A 20,184-nucleotide genomic window follows, 5' to 3' on the forward strand; every position below is an offset into this window, starting at 1 on the left:
TATTTGGAACTGTCTCGGAAACATCAATACTAATTGTATAATTTCCCTTTATTAAACTAACTTTTAACTTAGTGCAAATCGCTCAGTTCCATTCTTTAGGCTGCACTCCGCTAACGCAGAGTGCATTCAAATAAAACTTATCAAATAGAGTTAATACTTACCTATTTAATAAGTTTATCACAACAATTAGGCTAAAAGCAACTGGCTACTGATTTTCCCAATTACCGGCCTAAACCCACTGAAGTCATACTTCCGGTTCAATGTCCGGTTATACAGGTTCTTCGTACCCAATTCATCTGTGCTTTGTTTTGCGGCCGTTCCACTGTATTGTGGATGGTTGGAAGCAAAAAGTTTGCGCGTTTGTCATAATACACTGTATGGCTACGAATTGCATAAATTATAACACAACCGTGGCTAAAATTGCATGTATTAAGTGACTATTTTGCAAACCGCAAGGCGGCGAGTTAAAGTTATCCTGTATATGAATATGAGACTACAATACAATACTGTTGTATATAAATTCGCTCCCGCTTACGCAAATGCCTACGACCATACCATGTTGAATGCACCGGTTCTCGTCCGATCACCGAAGTTAAGCAACATTGGGCCTGGTTAGTACTTGGATGGGTGACCGCTTGGGAACACCAGGTGTTGTAGGCTTTTTCTTTTGAGTATTCAAACCTCATAGAATACTTTTATTCGATATTTACACATTTTAGAGCCTCAAAAAGCCTCGGTGATCGAAAAAGTTAAGCCTCATCGAGCGCGGATACTTTTTTGGAAATCGGTAAAAACTTGTCCAAAATGGTTCGCGGTGCCAGATTTTTTTATTTTATCCCAAACTATGGCTCAAGTGGAGCTTGCCCACAAAAAATGAGCCAAATCGGACTAAAATTGACGATTTGGTGACCAAAACAAAGTTCGGTGATCGAAAAAGTTAAGCCTCATCGAGCGCGGATACTTTTTTGGAAATCGGTAAAAACTTGTCCAAAATGGTTCGCGGTGCCAGATTTTTTTATTTTATCCCAAACTATGGCTCAAGTGGAGCATGCCCACAAAAAATGAGCCAAATCGGACTAAAATTGACGATTTGGTGACCAAAACAAAGTTCGGTGATCGAAAAAGTTAAGCCTCATCGAGCGCGGATACTTTTTTGGAAATCGGTAAAAACTTGTCCAAAATGGTTCGCGGTGCCAGATTTTTTTATTTTATCCCAAACTATGGCTCAAGTGGAGCATGCCCACAAAAAATGAGCCAAATCGGACTAAAATTGACGATTTGGTGACCAAAACAAAGTTCGGTGATCGAAAAAGTTAAGCCTCATCGAGCGCGGATACTTTTTTGGAAATCGGTAAAAACTTGTCCAAAATGGTTCGCGGTGCCAGATTTTTTTATTTTATCCCAAACTATGGCTCAAGTGGAGCATGCCCACAAAAAATGAGCCAAATCGGACTAAAATTGACGATTTGGTGACCAAAACAAAGTTCGGTGATCGAAAAAGTTAAGCCTCATCGAGCGCGGATACTTTTTTGGAAATCGGTAAAAACTTGTCCAAAATGGTTCGCGGTGCCAGATTTTTTTATTTTATCCCAAACTATGGCTCAAGTGGAGCATGCCCACAAAAAATGAGCCAAATCGGACTAAAATTGACGATTTGGTGACCAAAACAAAGTTCGGTGATCGAAAAAGTTAAGCCTCATCGAGCGCGGATACTTTTTTGGAAATCGGTAAAAACTTGTCCAAAATGGTTCGCGGTGCCAGATTTTTTTATTTTATCCCAAACTATGGCTCAAGTGGAGCATGCCCACAAAAAATGAGCCAAATCGGACTAAAATTGACGATTTGGTGACCAAAACAAAGTTCGGTGATCGAAAAAGTTAAGCCTCATCGAGCGCGGATACTTTTTTGGAAATCGGTAAAAACTTGTCCAAAATGGTTCGCGGTGCCAGATTTTTTTATTTTATCCCAAACTATGGCTCAAGTGGAGCATGCCCACAAAAAATGAGCCAAATCGGACTAAAATTGACGATTTGGTGACCAAAACAAAGTTCGGTGATCGAAAAAGTTAAGCCTCATCGAGCGCGGATACTTTTTTGGAAATCGGTAAAAACTTGTCCAAAATGGTTCGCGGTGCCAGATTTTTTTATTTTATCCCAAACTATGGCTCAAGTGGAGCATGCCCACAAAAAATGAGCCAAATCGGACTAAAATTGACGATTTGGTGACCAAAACAAAGTTCGGTGATCGAAAAAGTTAAGCCTCATCGAGCGCGGATACTTTTTTGGAAATCGGTAAAAACTTGTCCAAAATGGTTCGCGGTGCCAGATTTTTTTATTTTATCCCAAACTATGGCTCAAGTGGAGCATGCCCACAAAAAATGAGCCAAATCGGACTAAAATTGACGATTTGGTGACCAAAACAAAGTTCGGTGATCGAAAAAGTTAAGCCTCATCGAGCGCGGATACTTTTTTGGAAATCGGTAAAAACTTGTCCAAAATGGTTCGCGGTGCCAGATTTTTTTATTTTATCCCAAACTATGGCTCAAGTGGAGCATGCCCACAAAAAATGAGCCAAATCGGACTAAAATTGACGATTTGGTGACCAAAACAAAGTTCGGTGATCGAAAAAGTTAAGCCTCATCGAGCGCGGATACTTTTTTGGAAATCGGTAAAAACTTGTCCAAAATGGTTCGCGGTGCCAGATTTTTTTATTTTATCCCAAACTATGGCTCAAGTGGAGCATGCCCACAAAAAATGAGCCAAATCGGACTAAAATTGACGATTTGGTGACCAAAACAAAGTTCGGTGATCGAAAAAGTTAAGCCTCATCGAGCGCGGATACTTTTTTGGAAATCGGTAAAAACTTGTCCAAAATGGTTCGCGGTGCCAGATTTTTTTATTTTATCCCAAACTATGGCTCAAGTGGAGCATGCCCACAAAAAATGAGCCAAATCGGACTAAAATTGACGATTTGGTGACCAAAACAAAGTTCGGTGATCGAAAAAGTTAAGCTTCATCGAGCGCGGATACTTTTTTGGAAATCGGTAAAAACTTGTCCAAAATGGTTCGCGGTGCCAGATTTTTTTATTTTATCCCAAACTATGGCTCAAGTGGAGCATGCCCACAAAAAATGAGCCAAATCGGACTAAAATTGACGATTTGGTGACCAAAACAAAGTTCGGTGATCGAAAAAGTTAAGCCTCATCGAGCGCGGATACTTTTTTGGAAATCGGTAAAAACTTGTCCAAAATGGTTCGCGGTGCCAGATTTTTTTATTTTATCCCAAACTATGGCTCAAGTGGAGCATGCCCACAAAAAATGAGCCAAATCGGACTAAAATTGACGATTTGGTGACCAAAACAAAGTTCGGTGATCGAAAAAGTTAAGCCTCATCGAGCGCGGATACTTTTTTGGAAATCGGTAAAAACTTGTCCAAAACGGTTCGCGGTGCCAGATTTTTTTATTTTATCCCAAACTATGGCTCAAGTGGAGCATGCCCACAAAAAATGAGCCAAATCGGACTAAAATTGACGATTTGGTGACCAAAACAAAGTTCGGTGATCGAAAAAGTTAAGCCTCATCGAGCGCGGATACTTTTTTGGAAATCGGTAAAAACTTGTCCAAAATGGTTCGCGGTGCCAGATTTTTTTATTTTATCCCAAACTATGGCTCAAGTGGAGCATGCCCACAAAAAATGAGCCAAATCGGACTAAAATTGACGATTTGGTGACCAAAACAAAGTTCGGTGATCGAAAAAGTTAAGCCTCATCGAGCGCGGATACTTTTTTGGAAATCGGTAAAAACTTGTCCAAAATGGTTCGCGGTGCCAGATTTTTTTATTTTATCCCAAACTATGGCTCAAGTGGAGCATGCCCACAAAAAATGAGCCAAATCGGACTAAAATTGACGATTTGGTGACCAAAACAAAGTTCGGTGATCGAAAAAGTTAAGCCTCATCGAGCGCGGATACTTTTTTGGAAATCGGTAAAAACTTGTCCAAAATGGTTCGCGGTGCCAGATTTTTTTATTTTATCCCAAACTATGGCTCAAGTGGAGCATGCCCACAAAAAATGAGCCAAATCGGACTAAAATTGACGATTTGGTGACCAAAACAAAGTTCGGTGATCGAAAAAGTTAAGCCTCATCGAGCGCGGATACTTTTTTGGAAATCGGTAAAAACTTGTCCAAAATGGTTCGCGGTGCCAGATTTTTTTATTTTATCCCAAACTATGGCTCAAGTGGAGCATGCCCACAAAAAATGAGCCAAATCGGACTAAAATTGACGATTTGGTGACCAAAACAAAGTTCGGTGATCGAAAAAGTTAAGCCTCATCGAGCGCGGATACTTTTTTGGAAATCGGTAAAAACTTGTCCAAAATGGTTCGCGGTGCCAGATTTTTTTATTTTATCCCAAACTATGGCTCAAGTGGAGCATGCCCACAAAAAATGAGCCAAATCGGACTAAAATTGACGATTTGGTGACCAAAACAAAGTTCGGTGATCGAAAAAGTTAAGCCTCATCGAGCGCGGATACTTTTTTGGAAATCGGTAAAAACTTGTCCAAAATGGTTCGCGGTGCCAGATTTTTTTATTTTATCCCAAACTATGGCTCAAGTGGAGCATGCCCACAAAAAATGAGCCAAATCGGACTAAAATTGACGATTTGGTGACCAAAACAAAGTTCGGTGATCGAAAAAGTTAAGCCTCATCGAGCGCGGATACTTTTTTGGAAATCGGTAAAAACTTGTCCAAAATGGTTCGCGGTGCCAGATTTTTTTATTTTATCCCAAACTATGGCTCAAGTGGAGCATGCCCACAAAAAATGAGCCAAATCGGACTAAAATTGACGATTTGGTGACCAAAACAAAGTTCGGTGATCGAAAAAGTTAAGCCTCATCGAGCGCGGATACTTTTTGTAAATGACAATTTCAGCGGTAACCATTGCTCCAAACACACCCCATATACTTGTAAAGGCCATTATAATAGTTCCCCTGCTTGCGTGTTATGCATATTTGATATTTGGAACTGTCTCGGAAACATCAATACTAATTGTATAATTTCCCTTTATTAAACTAACTTTTAACTTAGTGCAAATCGCTCAGTTCCATTCTTTAGGCTGCACTCCGCTAACGCAGAGTGCATTCAAATAAAACTTATCAAATAGAGTTAATACTTACCTATTTAATAAGTTTATCACAACAATTAGGCTTTTAAATAATAAATTCAGATGCTATTATTTACAGTTGTTATTTACAATGATGTTGAAATAATTCAGCAGGTTTCTTTGATGAATCGTTACAGTTGGTATTTACAAGGAACATTTATCAGATTTCATTGCTGAAGCTTTACAAATTAAGTACAAAATTCAAATAGTTTTTTGTTTGTTCAGGGGTTTCTTGCCAGGATCCATTTAGGACACTTGCGGTAAATCTAAGAGTTTCAACTTTCATATTTACAAAGACGTCGCGCCAACTATTCAGCCTTAGGGTACTTCTCGCTCCAGATAATTGTTCGCATTTGAGAATTAAATGTTCCGATGTTTCAAACTCTTTTTCGCAATAGCTGCAAATTGGTGACTCTGAAAAATTTTTCATCCATCTAATCTGTTTGTCGACAAGACAATTGAAGGCAAGGCGATATAAAAGATTTTGTTGTTGTGGCAAAAGTTTGTAAAATTTCCAGATATTTTTGCTAAAGAGAGTTAATTCTTTCGTTGAACAATTGTACTTTATGACGGATTTGTTTAAGCGGTCCTCGATAAAACTTGTTGGAAAGACTTGAGCAATGATATACCAGTAAATCTCACTTGTTCTTAAGGCTTTGTTAAGTCTCAGGGAAGTTTCGATGTTGTTCTTAAACAGAAGGATACTGTTGTCAGTTTGAGAGACTTTGAGCTTTAAAGATTTTAACAAAATTGTTAAGTCATTTGGAAAGGAAACATCGTTCTCGTTTGATGAGTTAATTTCGTCTATCAGTTTTGCTGAGATTATTTTTGATGTAATATGTGGAAGAGAGATACCGCCCACAGCAACAGATTGGTAAAGAACTTCACTTCTAATTTCCATTTTGTCACCAGTTTTTAGTAGATTGTTGATGAGTTTTTGAACATTCGTCAGAATATTTACTGTTGTGTCCGTGTGTCTTGAATAATACAGGAACTTTGGAAGGATAAAAGTTTCAATGATTTGTCTCTTGGCTCTTAAAGTTTTCGATCGAGAAATGAAGCGCATGTAAATGGCAATTTGTGTTTTGATGAGATCAAGTAAGTTTGTTGATGATTTATCAGTAAAGAATTTAATGCCCAGGATTTTTGTTACACGTACAGTTTTATAGAAAGCTATGTCTCTCGTTGACAGGATCTCACTCTTTTTGACGTTGATTTCTAGTTGAGTGCAATCGCAAAAATCTTTGACGGTGTCAAATAGTCCTTCAATCGATGATATGCGTATTGAGCAAGTAATGTCGTCTGCATAAGCCACTGTTTTTGAGCTGGTGAATCCTTTAATATGTGGTGAGTTGTCTATACAGCAAAGCAAGGGCTCAACAGCAAGTATGAAAAGTAAAGCTGAAAGGGGACAACCTTGCCTAACTCCGCGTTGTAGTACAATTGTTTTGGAAAGGTAGCCATTGATTTCAATAATTGCTTTCGTCTCATTGTAAACTGTTCTGATGGCAGATTTTGTGTATTGGTCAATGCCAATTTTATCGAGAAGGGCGAAGATGTAATCTCTGTCTACTTTGTCAAAAGCTTTTGAAAAATCCAGATTCACAAGGCATTTGCTGTTATTTAAATGCTTATGGGCTTTTCGAACTTTATTTAATGCTATATGGATTTGTCTTTTGCTCAAGTATGCATGCTGATGTTGGCCTATTATGTCTTCAAGATCTATTATGATTCTGGCAGATAGAATGTGTGATAGAATTTTGAGGTCAGTGTTCAGCAAGCTTATAGGTCTAAATTCATCAACAGTTCTCGGATTATCAGTTTTAGGCAGAAGTTTTAAGATTGCAATATTTTGGCTTTCAGGGACTTTTTCAGTTCGAACAATATTGTTGAAAACGCTTTGTAGCAATGGGGCCATTTCTCTCTTAAAAATCTTGTAAAAGTTTGAGGTTATTCCATCCGAACCCGGTGAGCTCTTTGCATTGAGTTTGTTAATTGCTTTCAATACTTCATCTATGGTGATTTCATTTACATCATTTGTTGCTTCGTTTTTGCGCTCGTTCAAATGGTCAAGAAAAATCTCAAAAGAGCCTTTTTTCTTGCTTTTGTAAAGCTGTGAAAAATGGTTTTCAAAGACTTTGATGATTTCTTCCTGATTTGTTGTAACACTTGCACCAACCCTAAGTGAAGTAATATTGTTCGTGTTGTTTTTTTGCTTTGCCCAAGTTTTCAAGTCTTTCGCGTTTCCAAGTTCGCATGATTGGGTCAGTTTCTTGAAGTGGATGAACTGATCTTTTTGTTTGTTGTTGTCATACGCATTTATTTTCGAGACTGTATCATTATATCGTTTTAAAATTTTTTCATTGGAGTCATGATTTTGTATTTGTTCTCTCAGCCTTTTCTCTTCGGCCAGGATGTTTTTCATTTGCGAGCTTAAGATTTTTGATTTATTAATAGCTAAGGCTTGGCAGACATCACGTATGTGGCACTTCAGCTCTTCATAACTTTCATGTGTCAAACAGTTCATTCCAAAGGCTTCTATTTCTGTTTTGATGTACTCTTTGTTTGGAAATAAAATAGCATCGTTCATTTTCCAAAAGCTTTGGCCTCGTTCTTTTTCTTCGCTTTTGTTGCTTAGCTCTAACAGCATGTGATCTGAGAAATTGCTCCGATGTACTTTCATTTCGCTGTACTGGGTTTGGTTTGTAAAAAAATAGTCTATTCGTGAAAAAGACGATGTTCTTTTGTCATAGTGTGTGAAATCAAGTACGTCCAGTTCTACCGCTGCATCAAATAGTAGAGCATGCTCTGTAACCGTTTGGAGTTTTACAAATCGCTTAACTCTATCGTCTACGCTTCGAAGAGCAGTTGATGTGTTTCGCGAATCATGACTGAAAGCATTAAAATCCCCTGCTAAAACAATAGATCGTTCCGTGTTGAGTTTCGAGAGATTTGAGCTTAATTGCTTCAACTTTTCACAATAGGAGCTTGTATTCAGATATACATTGAATACAGTTAGATTGAGTTCCGTAAAATTAATTCCAGAGTGATCTCGTGATTGCAGTATTTGATTATCAGTTTTTAGTTCTTCACTCCAAACTGTAACTAAACCTCCACTGCAGTTTATTGCAGGCACTAGATGATAGCGTAATTTGTATTGCTCAAGAACTGTTTCGTGTGAACGAGATAGAGCTGGAATTTTCGATTCTTGGATACACAAAATGAATAAAGTTCCGCTAGCTAATTTGTAGCATTTTTCGATTATTGCGAAGAATTTTTTCGGGCTCTTAAGGCCACATGAATTCAAACAGAAAACTTTGTGCTCAATCATTTTTGTTTTGTTCGAACTGATTTTTCTTCTTAATCCACTGATCGTTCAAGAAGTGTTTTGCGATTTGCGCGTTTTGTTGTTTTTGTGTTTCACTAAGTGGCCTTTTGGCGCCTGGTCTGTACTGTTTGAGAACAGCACTATTATCAAGCTCTAAAGATTGAAACTTCTCTGTATTAAGATAGGCGGAATCATTACATTCAGCGTTTTGTATGTTGGTTGAGGTTTTGTCAGCGTTTTCTGTTTCTTGTTCTATTACTGTAGCATTTTCTGTTGTGCCACTACAAATTTCTTCTGTATAAGTTTCTTCCACTTCCTCTTCATCTATGGTCAAGTTGCAAGAGGAGGTGTCACTGATTGTTTCAGTTCCGGGAGCTTTATGAAAATTTGTTGGTTTCTGCTTTTCAGCACGATTATTCTTTGTTTCTTTGTTTATGTTTTGCACATTTTTGATTCTTTGTAGCTGGTTTTGCCATAAGTAGCACCAATCTTTATGGTGTCCCCGATACTGTAGTTTGCTTTCTTCACAGTAACTGCAGTTATGTAATGAGGGAGCATGGAACTTGATCTCTAAGCTGTTCCATTCTTTGAATTCTGCGATCCGATTTTCATATGACCAAGTTTTTAATCTTTCCTCTTCAGTTGCGTTTTTCACTGTCACACTCAGTGTTGCATAACCATTGAAGATGAGATCGCCTCCTATGTTGTCTTTCATTTGAATAATTGTGGGGCTATGTTCTATTCCCTCTGGAAGATCTATTAGTTTCAGGGCTTCAGTGTCTGTGCAAACATAAGGGAGATTACTGAATTTGACATTGTATCTTCTAGGATAGAATGATTTTTCTGTGTTGAGGAAATGTTTGCCCATAGGAAAAACGGTTTTGCCTAGTAATTTTAGGCCTCTGGATCTAATCGAATGGTATTGCTTTTTGACAGTTGGTGGTGAAACAACAGTCAGCGAATGAAGTCTTTTGTCTCTTATGTATGCGAATGTTTTGCTGATTGTTATTTGATTTCGTGCTTCTTGCGGGAATTCGTGCAGTATTGATTTAGCACACTGAAGATAGGCGTTGTTCAAAGAATCTGTGTTTGAAATAATTGATTTCGTAAAAGGAGGAATAATTTGCATGATCTGGAATTCGCTTGAGTTGGTTTCTTTCGACAAGCCTTTTTGAGTGATTGAAGAATACATATTTTGGTTTTCGCTGGGAGTAGGCGTAATCAACGAGGGGATAGTGTTCTCCCCCATAGGGGAAAACTTAATTGTTTGAAGACGAAGACTTATGAAAAGTAGATTGTGACAAACGAAAGGTTTCTCAAATAAAAATTAGTGTTTTGGAAAACTCAGAAGTTAACTTAATAAGAACTCTAAGCGCTCTACAGTAAAGGAGAGAGCAACTTAAAAAGAGGAACTTAAAAAGCTAAAGCTAAGGAGGAAAGGGATTTAAAAGAAATTTTGAAGAGTAAAATTAGGAGAAAAAGGTAAAAGAAAAAGCCAGGATTTTAAATCTTAGTGAAAAAGCAGCTTTTAGTGAAAAATCTCTTTTTATAAAAGACTCACTCCCAAAGGACGTTCCTGCACAAAGTGGAGTACTTGCTTTCGCTTTCCTATCACACTTTGCGGTAATAATCCGAGAGTGACATTATCAGAATGCTTATCATCATCACAACAATTAGGCTAAAAGCAACTGGCTACTGATTTTCCCAATTACCGGCCTAAACCCACTGAAGTCATACTTCCGGTTCAATGTCCGGTTATACAGGTTCTTCGTACCCAATTCATCTGTGCTTTGTTTTGCGGCCGTTCCACTGTATTGTGGATGGTTGGAAGCAAAAAGTTTGCGCGTTTGTCATAATACACTGTATGGCTACGAATTGCATAAATTATAACACAACCGTGGCTAAAATTGCATGTATTAAGTGACTATTTTGCAAACCGCAAGGCGGCGAGTTAAAGTGATCCTGTATATGAATATGAGACTACAATACAATACTGTTGTATATAAATTCGCTCCCGCTTACGCAAATGCCTACGACCATACCATGTTGAATGCACCGGTTCTCGTCCGATCACCGAAGTTAAGCAACATTGGGCCTGGTTAGTACTTGGATGGGTGACCGCTTGGGAACACCAGGTGTTGTAGGCTTTTTCTTTTGAGTATTCAAACCTCATAGAATACTTTTATTCGATATTTACACATTTTAGAGCCTCAAAAAGCCTCGGTGATCGAAAAAGTTAAGCCTCATCGAGCGCGGATACTTTTTTGGAAATCGGTAAAAACTTGTCCAAAATGGTTCGCGGTGCCAGATTTTTTTATTTTATCCCAAACTATGGCTCAAGTGGAGCATGCCCACAAAAAATGAGCCAAATCGGACTAAAATTGACGATTTGGTGACCAAAACAAAGTTCGGTGATCGAAAAAGTTAAGCCTCATCGAGCGCGGATACTTTTTTGGAAATCGGTAAAAACTTGTCCAAAATGGTTCGCGGTGCCAGATTTTTTTATTTTATCCCAAACTATGGCTCAAGTGGAGCATGCCCACAAAAAATGAGCCAAATCGGACTAAAATTGACGATTTGGTGACCAAAACAAAGTTCGGTGATCGAAAAAGTTAAGCCTCATCGAGCGCGGATACTTTTTTGGAAATCGGTAAAAACTTGTCCAAAATGGTTCGCGGTGCCAGATTTTTTTATTTTATCCCAAACTATGGCTCAAGTGGAGCATGCCCACAAAAAATGAGCCAAATCGGACTAAAATTGACGATTTGGTGACCAAAACAAAGTTCGGTGATCGAAAAAGTTAAGCCTCATCGAGCGCGGATACTTTTTTGGAAATCGGTAAAAACTTGTCCAAAATGGTTCGCGGTGCCAGATTTTTTTATTTTATCCCAAACTATGGCTCAAGTGGAGCATGCCCACAAAAAATGAGCCAAATCGGACTAAAATTGACGATTTGGTGACCAAAACAAAGTTCGGTGATCGAAAAAGTTAAGCCTCATCGAGCGCGGATACTTTTTGTAAATGACAATTTCAGCGGTAACCATTGCTCCAAACACACCCCATATACTTGTAAAGGCCATTATAATAGTTCCCCTGCTTGCGTGTTATGCATATTTGATATTTGGAACTGTCTCGGAAACATCAATACTAATTGTATAATTTCCCTTTATTAAACTAACTTTTAACTTAGTGCAAATCGCTCAGTTCCATTCTTTAGGCTGCACTCCGCTAACGCAGAGTGCATTCAAATAAAGCTTATCAAATAGAGTTAATACTTACCTATTTAATAAGTTTATCACAACAATTAGGCTAAAAGCAACTGGCTACTGATTTTCCCAATTACCGGCCTAAACCCACTGAAGTCGTACTTCCGGTTCAATGTCCGGTTATACAGGTTCCTCGTACCCAATTCATCTGTGCTTTGTTTTGCGGCCGTTCCACTGTATTGTGGATGGTTGGAAGCAAAAAGTTTGCGCGTTTGTCATAATACACTGTATGGCTACGAATTGCATAAATTATAACACAACCGTGGCTAAAATTGCATGTATTAAGTGACTATTTTGCAAACCGCAAGGCGGCGAGTTAAAGTGATCCTGTATATGAATATGAGACTACAATACAATACTGTTGTATATAAATTCGCTCCCGCTTACGCAAATGCCTACGACCATACCATGTTGAATGCACCGGTTCTCGTCCGATCACCGAAGTTAAGCAACATTGGGCCTGGTTAGTACTTGGATGGGTGACCGCTTGGGAACACCAGGTGTTGTAGGCTTTTTCTTTTGAGTATTCAAACCTCATAGAATACTTTTATTCGATATTTACACATTTTAGAGCCTCAAAAAGCCTCGGTGATCGAAAAAGTTAAGCCTCATCGAGCGCGGATAGTTTTTTGGAAATCGGTAAAAACTTGTCCAAAATGGTTCGCGGTGCCAGATTTTTTTATTTTATCCCAAACTATGGCTCAAGTGGAGCATGCCCACAAAAAATGAGCCAAATCGGACTAAAATTGACGATTTGGTGACCAAAACAAAGTTCGGTGATCGAAAAAGTTAAGCCTCATCGAGCGCGGATACTTTTTTGGAAATCGGTAAAAACTTGTCCAAAATGGTTCGCGGTGCCAGATTTTTTTATTTTATCCCAAACTATGGCTCAAGTGGAGCATGCCCACAAAAAATGAGCCAAATCGGACTAAAATTGACGATTTGGTGACCAAAACAAAGTTCGGTGATCGAAAAAGTTAAGCCTCATCGAGCGCGGATACTTTTTTGGAAATCGGTAAAAACTTGTCCAAAATGGTTCGCGGTGCCAGATTTTTTTATTTTATCCCAAACTATGGCTCAAGTGGAGCATGCCCACAAAAAATGAGCCAAATCGGACTAAAATTGACGATTTGGTGACCAAAACAAAGTTCGGTGATCGAAAAAGTTAAGCCTCATCGAGCGCGGATACTTTTTTGGAAATCGGTAAAAACTTGTCCAAAATGGTTCGCGGTGCCAGATTTTTTTATTTTATCCCAAACTATGGCTCAAGTGGAGCATGCCCACAAAAAATGAGCCAAATCGGACTAAAATTGACGATTTGGTGACCAAAACAAAGTTCGGTGATCGAAAAAGTTAAGCCTCATCGAGCGCGGATACTTTTTTGGAAATCGGTAAAAACTTGTCCAAAATGGTTCGCGGTGCCAGATTTTTTTATTTTATCCCAAACTATGGCTCAAGTGGAGCATGCCCACAAAAAATGAGCCAAATCGGACTAAAATTGACGATTTGGTGACCAAAACAAAGTTCGGTGATCGAAAAAGTTAAGCCTCATCGAGCGCGGATACTTTTTTGGAAATCGGTAAAAACTTGTCCAAAATGGTTCGCGGTGCCAGATTTTTTTATTTTATCCCAAACTATGGCTCAAGTGGAGCATGCCCACAAAAAATGAGCCAAATCGGACTAAAATTGACGATTTGGTGACTAAAACAAAGTTCGGTGATCGAAAAAGTTAAGCCTCATCGAGCGCGGATACTTTTTTGGAAATCGGTAAAAACTTGTCCAAAATGGTTCGCGGTGCCAGATTTTTTTATTTTATCCCAAACTATGGCTCAAGTGGAGCATGCCCACAAAAAATGAGCCAAATCGGACTAAAATTGACGATTTGGTGACTAAAACAAAGTTCGGTGATCGAAAAAGTTAAGCCTCATCGAGCGCGGATACTTTTTTGGAAATCGGTAAAAACTTGTCCAAAATGGTTCGCGGTGCCAGATTTTTTTATTTTATCCCAAACTATGGCTCAAGTGGAGCATGCCCACAAAAAATGAGCCAAATCGGACTAAAATTGACGATTTGGTGACTAAAACAAAGTTCGGTGATCGAAAAAGTTAAGCCTCATCGAGCGCGGATACTTTTTTGGAAATCGGTAAAAACTTGTCCAAAATGGTTCGCGGTGCCAGATTTTTTTATTTTATCCCAAACTATGGCTCAAGTGGAGCATGCCCACAAAAAATGAGCCAAATCGGACTAAAATTGACGATTTGGTGACTAAAACAAAGTTCGGTGATCGAAAAAGTTAAGCCTCATCGAGCGCGGATACTTTTTTGGAAATCGGTAAAAACTTGTCCAAAATGGTTCGCGGTGCCAGATTTTTTTATTTTATCCCAAACTATGGCTCAAGTGGAGCATGCCCACAAAAAATGAGCCAAATCGGACTAAAATTGACGATTTGGTGACCAAAACAAAGTTCGGTGATCGAAAAAGTTAAGCCTCATCGAGCGCGGATACTTTTTTGGAAATCGGTAAAAACTTGTCCAAAATGGTTCGCGGTGCCAGATTTTTTTATTTTATCCCAAACTATGGCTCAAGTGGAGCATGCCCACAAAAAATGAGCCAAATCGGACTAAAATTGACGATTTGGTGACTAAAACAAAGTTCGGTGATCGAAAAAGTTAAGCCTCATCGAGCGCGGATACTTTTTTGGAAATCGGTAAAAACTTGTCCAAAATGGTTCGCGGTGCCAGATTTTTTTATTTTATCCCAAACTATGGCTCAAGTGGAGCATGCCCACAAAAAATGAGCCAAATCGGACTAAAATTGACGATTTGGTGACCAAAACAAAGTTCGGTGATCGAAAAAGTTAAGCCTCATCGAGCGCGGATACTTTTTTGGAAATCGGTAAAAACTTGTCCAAAATGGTTCGCGGTGCCAGATTTTTTTATTTTATCCCAAACTATGGCTCAAGTGGAGCATGCCCACAAAAAATGAGCCAAATCGGACTAAAATTGACGATTTGGTGACTAAAACAAAGTTCGGTGATCGAAAAAGTTAAGCCTCATCGAGCGCGGATACTTTTTGTAAATGACAATTTCAGCGGTAACCATTGCTCCAAACACACCCCATATACTTGTAAAGGCCATTATAATAGTTCCCCTGCTTGCGTGTTATGCATATTTGATATTTGGAACTGTCTCGGAAACATCAATACTAATTGTATAATTTCCCTTTATTAAACTAACTTTCTGTGCTTTGTTTTGCGGCCGTTCCACTGTATTGTGGATGGTTGGAAGCAAAAAGTTTGCGCGTTTGTCATAATACACTGTATGGCTACGAATTGCATAAATTATAACACAACCGTGGCTAAAATTGCATGTATTAAGTGACTATTTTGCAAACCGCAAGGCGGCGAGTTAAAGTGATCCTGTATATGAATATGAGACTACAATACAATACTGTTGTATATAAATTCGCTCCCGCTTACGCAAATGCCTACGACCATACCATGTTGAATGCACCGGTTCTCGTCCGATCACCGAAGTTAAGCAACATTGGGCCTGGTTAGTACTTGGATGGGTGACCGCTTGGGAACACCAGGTGTTGTAGGCTTTTTCTTTTGAGTATTCAAACCTCATAGAATACTTTTATTCGATATTTACACATTTTAGAGCCTCAAAAAGCCTCGGTGATCGAAAAAGTTAAGCCTCATCGAGCGCGGATACTTTTTTGGAAATCGGTAAAAACTTGTCCAAAATGGTTCGCGGTGCCAGTTTTTTTTATTTTATCCCAAACTATGGCTCAAGTGGAGCATGCCCACAAAAAATGAGCCAAATCGGACTAAAATTGACGATTTGGTGACCAAAACAAAGTTCGGTGATCGAAAAAGTTAAGCCTCATCGAGCGCGGATACTTTTTTGGAAATCGGTAAAAACTTGTCCAAAATGGTTCGCGGTGCCAGTTTTTTTTATTTTATCCCAAACTATGGCTCAAGTGGAGCATGCCCACAAAAAATGAGCCAAATCGGACTAAAATTGACGATTTGGTGACCAAAACAAAGTTCGGTGATCGAAAAAGTTAAGCCTCATCGAGCGCGGATACTTTTTTGGAAATCGGTAAAAACTTGTCCAAAATGGTTCGCGGTGCCAGATTTTTTTATTTTATCCCAAACTATGGCTCAAGTGGAGCATGCCCACAAAAAATGAGCCAAATCGGACTAAAATTGACGATTTGGTGACCAAAACAAAGTTCGGTGATCGAAAAAGTTAAGCCTCATCGAGCGCGGATACTTTTTTGGAAATCGGTAAAAACTTGTCCAAAATGGTTCGCGGTGCCAGATTTTTTTATTTTATCCCAAACTATGGCTCAAGTGGAGCATGCCCACAAAAAATGAGCCAAATCGGACTAAAATTGACGATTTGGTGACCAAAACAAAGTTCGGTGATCGAAAAAGTTAAGCCTCATCGAGCGCGGATACTTTTTTGGAAATCGGTAAAAACTTGTCCAAAATGGTTCGCGGTGCCAGATTTTTTTATTTTATCCCAAACTATGGCTCAAGTGGAGCATGCCCACAAAAAATGAGCCAAATCGGACTAAAATTGACGATTTGGTGACTAAAACAAAGTTCGGTGATCGAAAAAGTTAAGCCTCATCGAGCGCGGATACTTTTTTGGAAATCGGTAAAAACTTGTCCAAAATGGTTCGCGGTGCCAGATTTTTTTATTTTATCCCAAACTATGGCTCAAGTGGAGCATGCCCACAAAAAATGAGCCAAATCGGACTAAAATTGACGATTTGGTGACCAAAACAAAGTTCGGTGATCGAAAAAGTTAAGCCTCATCGAGCGCGGATACTTTTTTGGAAATCGGTAAAAACTTGTCCAAAATGGTTCGCGGTGCCAGATTTTTTTATTTTATCCCAAACTATGGCTCAAGTGGAGCATGCCCACAAAAAATGAGCCAAATCGGACTAAAATTGACGATTTGGTGACTAAAACAAAGTTCGGTGATCGAAAAAGTTAAGCCTCATCGAGCGCGGATACTTTTTTGGAAATCGGTAAAAACTTGTCCAAAATGGTTCGCGGTGCCAGATTTTTTTATTTTATCCCAAACTATGGCTCAAGTGGAGCATGCCCACAAAAAATGAGCCAAATCGGACTAAAATTGACGATTTGGTGACCAAAACAAAGTTCGGTGATCGAAAAAGTTAAGCCTCATCGAGCGCGGATACTTTTTTGGAAATCGGTAAAAACTTGTCCAAAATGGTTCGCGGTGCCAGATTTTTTTATTTTATCCCAAACTATGGCTCAAGTGGAGCATGCCCACAAAAAATGAGCCAAATCGGACTAAAATTGACGATTTGGTGACTAAAACAAAGTTCGGTGATCGAAAAAGTTAAGCCTCATCGAGCGCGGATACTTTTTTGGAAATCGGTAAAAACTTGTCCAAAATGGTTCGCGGTGCCAGATTTTTTTATTTTATCCCAAACTATGGCTCAAGTGGAGCATGCCCACAAAAAATGAGCCAAATCGGACTAAAATTGACGATTTGGTGACCAAAACAAAGTTCGGTGATCGAAAAAGTTAAGCCTCATCGAGCGCGGATACTTTTTTGGAAATCGGTAAAAACTTGTCCAAAATGGTTCGCGGTGCCAGATTTTTTTATTTTATCCCAAACTATGGCTCAAGTGGAGCATGCCCACAAAAAATGAGCCAAATCGGACTAAAATTGACGATTTGGTGACTAAAACAAAGTTCGGTGATCGAAAAAGTTAAGCCTCATCGAGCGCGGATACTTTTTTGGAAATCGGTAAAAACTTGTCCAAAATGGTTCGCGGTGCCAGATTTTTTTATTTTATCCCAAACTATGGCTCAAGTGGAGCATGCCCACAAAAAATGAGCCAAATCGGACTAAAATTGACGATTTGGTGACCAAAACAAAGTTCGGTGATCGAAAAAGTTAAGCCTCATCGAGCGCGGATACTTTTTTGGAAATCGGTAAAAACTTGTCCAAAATGGTTCGCGGTGCCAGATTTTTTTATTTTATCCCAAACTATGGCTCAAGTGGAGCATGCCCACAAAAAATGAGCCAAATCGGACTAAAATTGACGATTTGGTGACTAAAACAAAGTTCGGTGATCGAAAAAGTTAAGCCTCATCGAGCGCGGATACTTTTTGTAAATGACAATTTCAGCGGTAACCATTGCTCCAAACACACCCCATATACTTGTAAAGGCCATTATAATAGTTCCCCTGCTTGCGTGTTATGCATATTTGATATTTGGAACTGTCTCGGAAACATCAATACTAATTGTATAATTTCCCTTTATTAAACTAACTTTTAAGTTAGTGCAAATCGCTCAGTTCCATTCTTTAGGCTGCACTCCGCTAACGCAGAGTGCATTCAAATAAAACTTATCAAATAGAGTTAATACTTACCTATTTAATAAGTTTATCACAACAATTAGGCTAAAAGCAACTCGCTACGGATTTTCCCAATTACCGGCCTAAACCCACTGAAGTCATACTTCCGGTTCAATGTCCGGTTATACAGGTTCCTCGTACCCAATTCATCTGTGCTTTGTTTTGCGGCCGTTCCACTGTATTGTGGATGGTTGGAAGCAAAAAGTTTGCGCGTTTGTCATAATACACTGTATGGCTACGAATTGCATAAATTATAACACAACCGTGGCTAAAATTGCATGTATTAAGTGACTATTTTGCAAACCGCAAGGCGGCGAGTTAAAGTGATCCTGTATATGAATATGAGACTACAATACAATACTGTTGTATATAAATTCGCTCCCGCTTACGCAAATGCCTACGACCATACCATGTTGAATGCACCGGTTCTCGTCCGATCACCGAAGTTAAGCAACATTGGGCCTGGTTAGTACTTGGATGGGTGACCGCTTGGGAACACCAGGTGTTGTAGGCTTTTTCTTTTGAGTATTCAAACCTCATAGAATACTTTTATTCGATATTTACACATTTTAGAGCCTCAAAAAGCCTCGGTGATCGAAAAAGTTAAGCCTCATCGAGCGCGGATACTTTTTTGGAAATCGGTAAAAACTTGTCCAAAATGGTTCGCGGTGCCAGTTTTTTTTATTTTATCCCAAACTATGGCTCAAGTGGAGCATGCCCACAAAAAATGAGCCAAATCGGACTAAAATTGACGATTTGGTGACCAAAACAAAGTTCGGTGATCGAAAAAGTTAAGCCTCATCGAGCGCGGATACTTTTTTGGAAATCGGTAAAAACTTGTCCAAAATGGTTCGCGGTGCCAGTTTTTTTTATTTTATCCCAAACTATGGCTCAAGTGGAGCATGCCCACAAAAAATGAGCCAAATCGGACTAAAATTGACGATTTGGTGACCAAAACAAAGTTCGGTGATCGAAAAAGTTAAGCCTCATCGAGCGCGGATACTTTTTTGGAAATCGGTAAAAACTTGTCCAAAATGGTTCGCGGTGCCAGATTTTTTTATTTTATCCCAAACTATGGCTCAAGTGGAGCATGCCCACAAAAAATGAGCCAAATCGGACTAAAATTGACGATTTGGTGACCAAAACAAAGTTCGGTGATCGAAAAAGTTAAGCCTCATCGAGCGCGGATACTTTTTTGGAAATCGGTAAAAACTTGTCCAAAATGGTTCGCGGTGCCAGATTTTTTTATTTTATCCCAAACTATGGCTCAAGTGGAGCATGCCCACAAAAAATGAGCCAAATCGGACTAAAATTGACGATTTGGTGACTAAAACAAAGTTCGGTGATCGAAAAAGTTAAGCCTCATCGAGCGCGGATACTTTTTTGGAAATCGGTAAAAACTTGTCCAAAATGGTTCGCGGTGCCAGATTTTTTTATTTTATCCCAAACTATGGCTCAAGTGGAGCATGCCCACAAAAAATGAGCCAAATCGGACTAAAATTGACGATTTGGTGACCAAAACAAAGTTCGGTGATCGAAAAAGTTAAGCCTCATCGAGCGCGGATACTTTTTTGGAAATCGGTAAAAACTTGTCCAAAATGGTTCGCGGTGCCAGATTTTTTTATTTTATCCCAAACTATGGCTCAAGTGGAGCATGCCCACAAAAAATGAGCCAAATCGGACTAAAATTGACGATTTGGTGACTAAAACAAAGTTCGGTGATCGAAAAAGTTAAGCCTCATCGAGCGCGGATACTTTTTGTAAATGACAATTTCAGCGGTAACCATTGCTCCAAACACACCCCATATACTTGTAAAGGCCATTATAATAGTTCCCCTGCTTGCGTGTTATGCATATTTGATATTTGGAACTGTCTCGGAAACATCAATACTAATTGTATAATTTCCCTTTATTAAACTAACTTTTAAGTTAGTGCAAATCGCTCAGTTCCATTCTTTAGGCTGCACTCCGCTAACGCAGAGTGCATTCAAATAAAACTTATCAAATAGAGTTAA

General features: G+C 39.0%; 5 non-coding genes across 5 annotated transcripts; all 5 read left to right on the top strand.

Annotated features, from left to right (window-relative positions):
• The first annotated feature begins 541 nt into the window (after positions 1-541).
• Positions 542-660, top strand: LOC142347593 (5S ribosomal RNA). Its single transcript, XR_012760577.1, has one exon. It is a non-coding gene; the product is annotated as a 5S ribosomal RNA (ribosomal RNA).
• A 9,859-nt stretch (positions 661-10,519) lies between these two features.
• On the top strand, positions 10,520-10,638 carry LOC142347605 (5S ribosomal RNA). The gene has a single exon (XR_012760588.1). It is a non-coding gene; the product is annotated as a 5S ribosomal RNA (ribosomal RNA).
• Positions 10,639-12,150: 1,512 nt separating this feature from the next.
• Positions 12,151-12,269, top strand: LOC142347617 (5S ribosomal RNA). Its single transcript, XR_012760599.1, has one exon. It is a non-coding gene; the product is annotated as a 5S ribosomal RNA (ribosomal RNA).
• A 2,972-nt stretch (positions 12,270-15,241) lies between these two features.
• LOC142347628 (5S ribosomal RNA) lies at positions 15,242-15,360 on the top strand. Its single transcript, XR_012760610.1, has one exon. It is a non-coding gene; the product is annotated as a 5S ribosomal RNA (ribosomal RNA).
• Positions 15,361-18,564: 3,204 nt separating this feature from the next.
• On the top strand, positions 18,565-18,683 carry LOC142347640 (5S ribosomal RNA). The gene has a single exon (XR_012760621.1). It is a non-coding gene; the product is annotated as a 5S ribosomal RNA (ribosomal RNA).
• Positions 18,684-20,184: the final 1,501 nt, after the last annotated feature.

This window comes from Convolutriloba macropyga, chromosome 9 (genome assembly GCF_964194025.1).
Source record: "Convolutriloba macropyga chromosome 9, txConMacr16.3, whole genome shotgun sequence".
Taxonomy (NCBI): Eukaryota; Metazoa; Xenacoelomorpha; order Acoela; family Convolutidae; genus Convolutriloba; species Convolutriloba macropyga.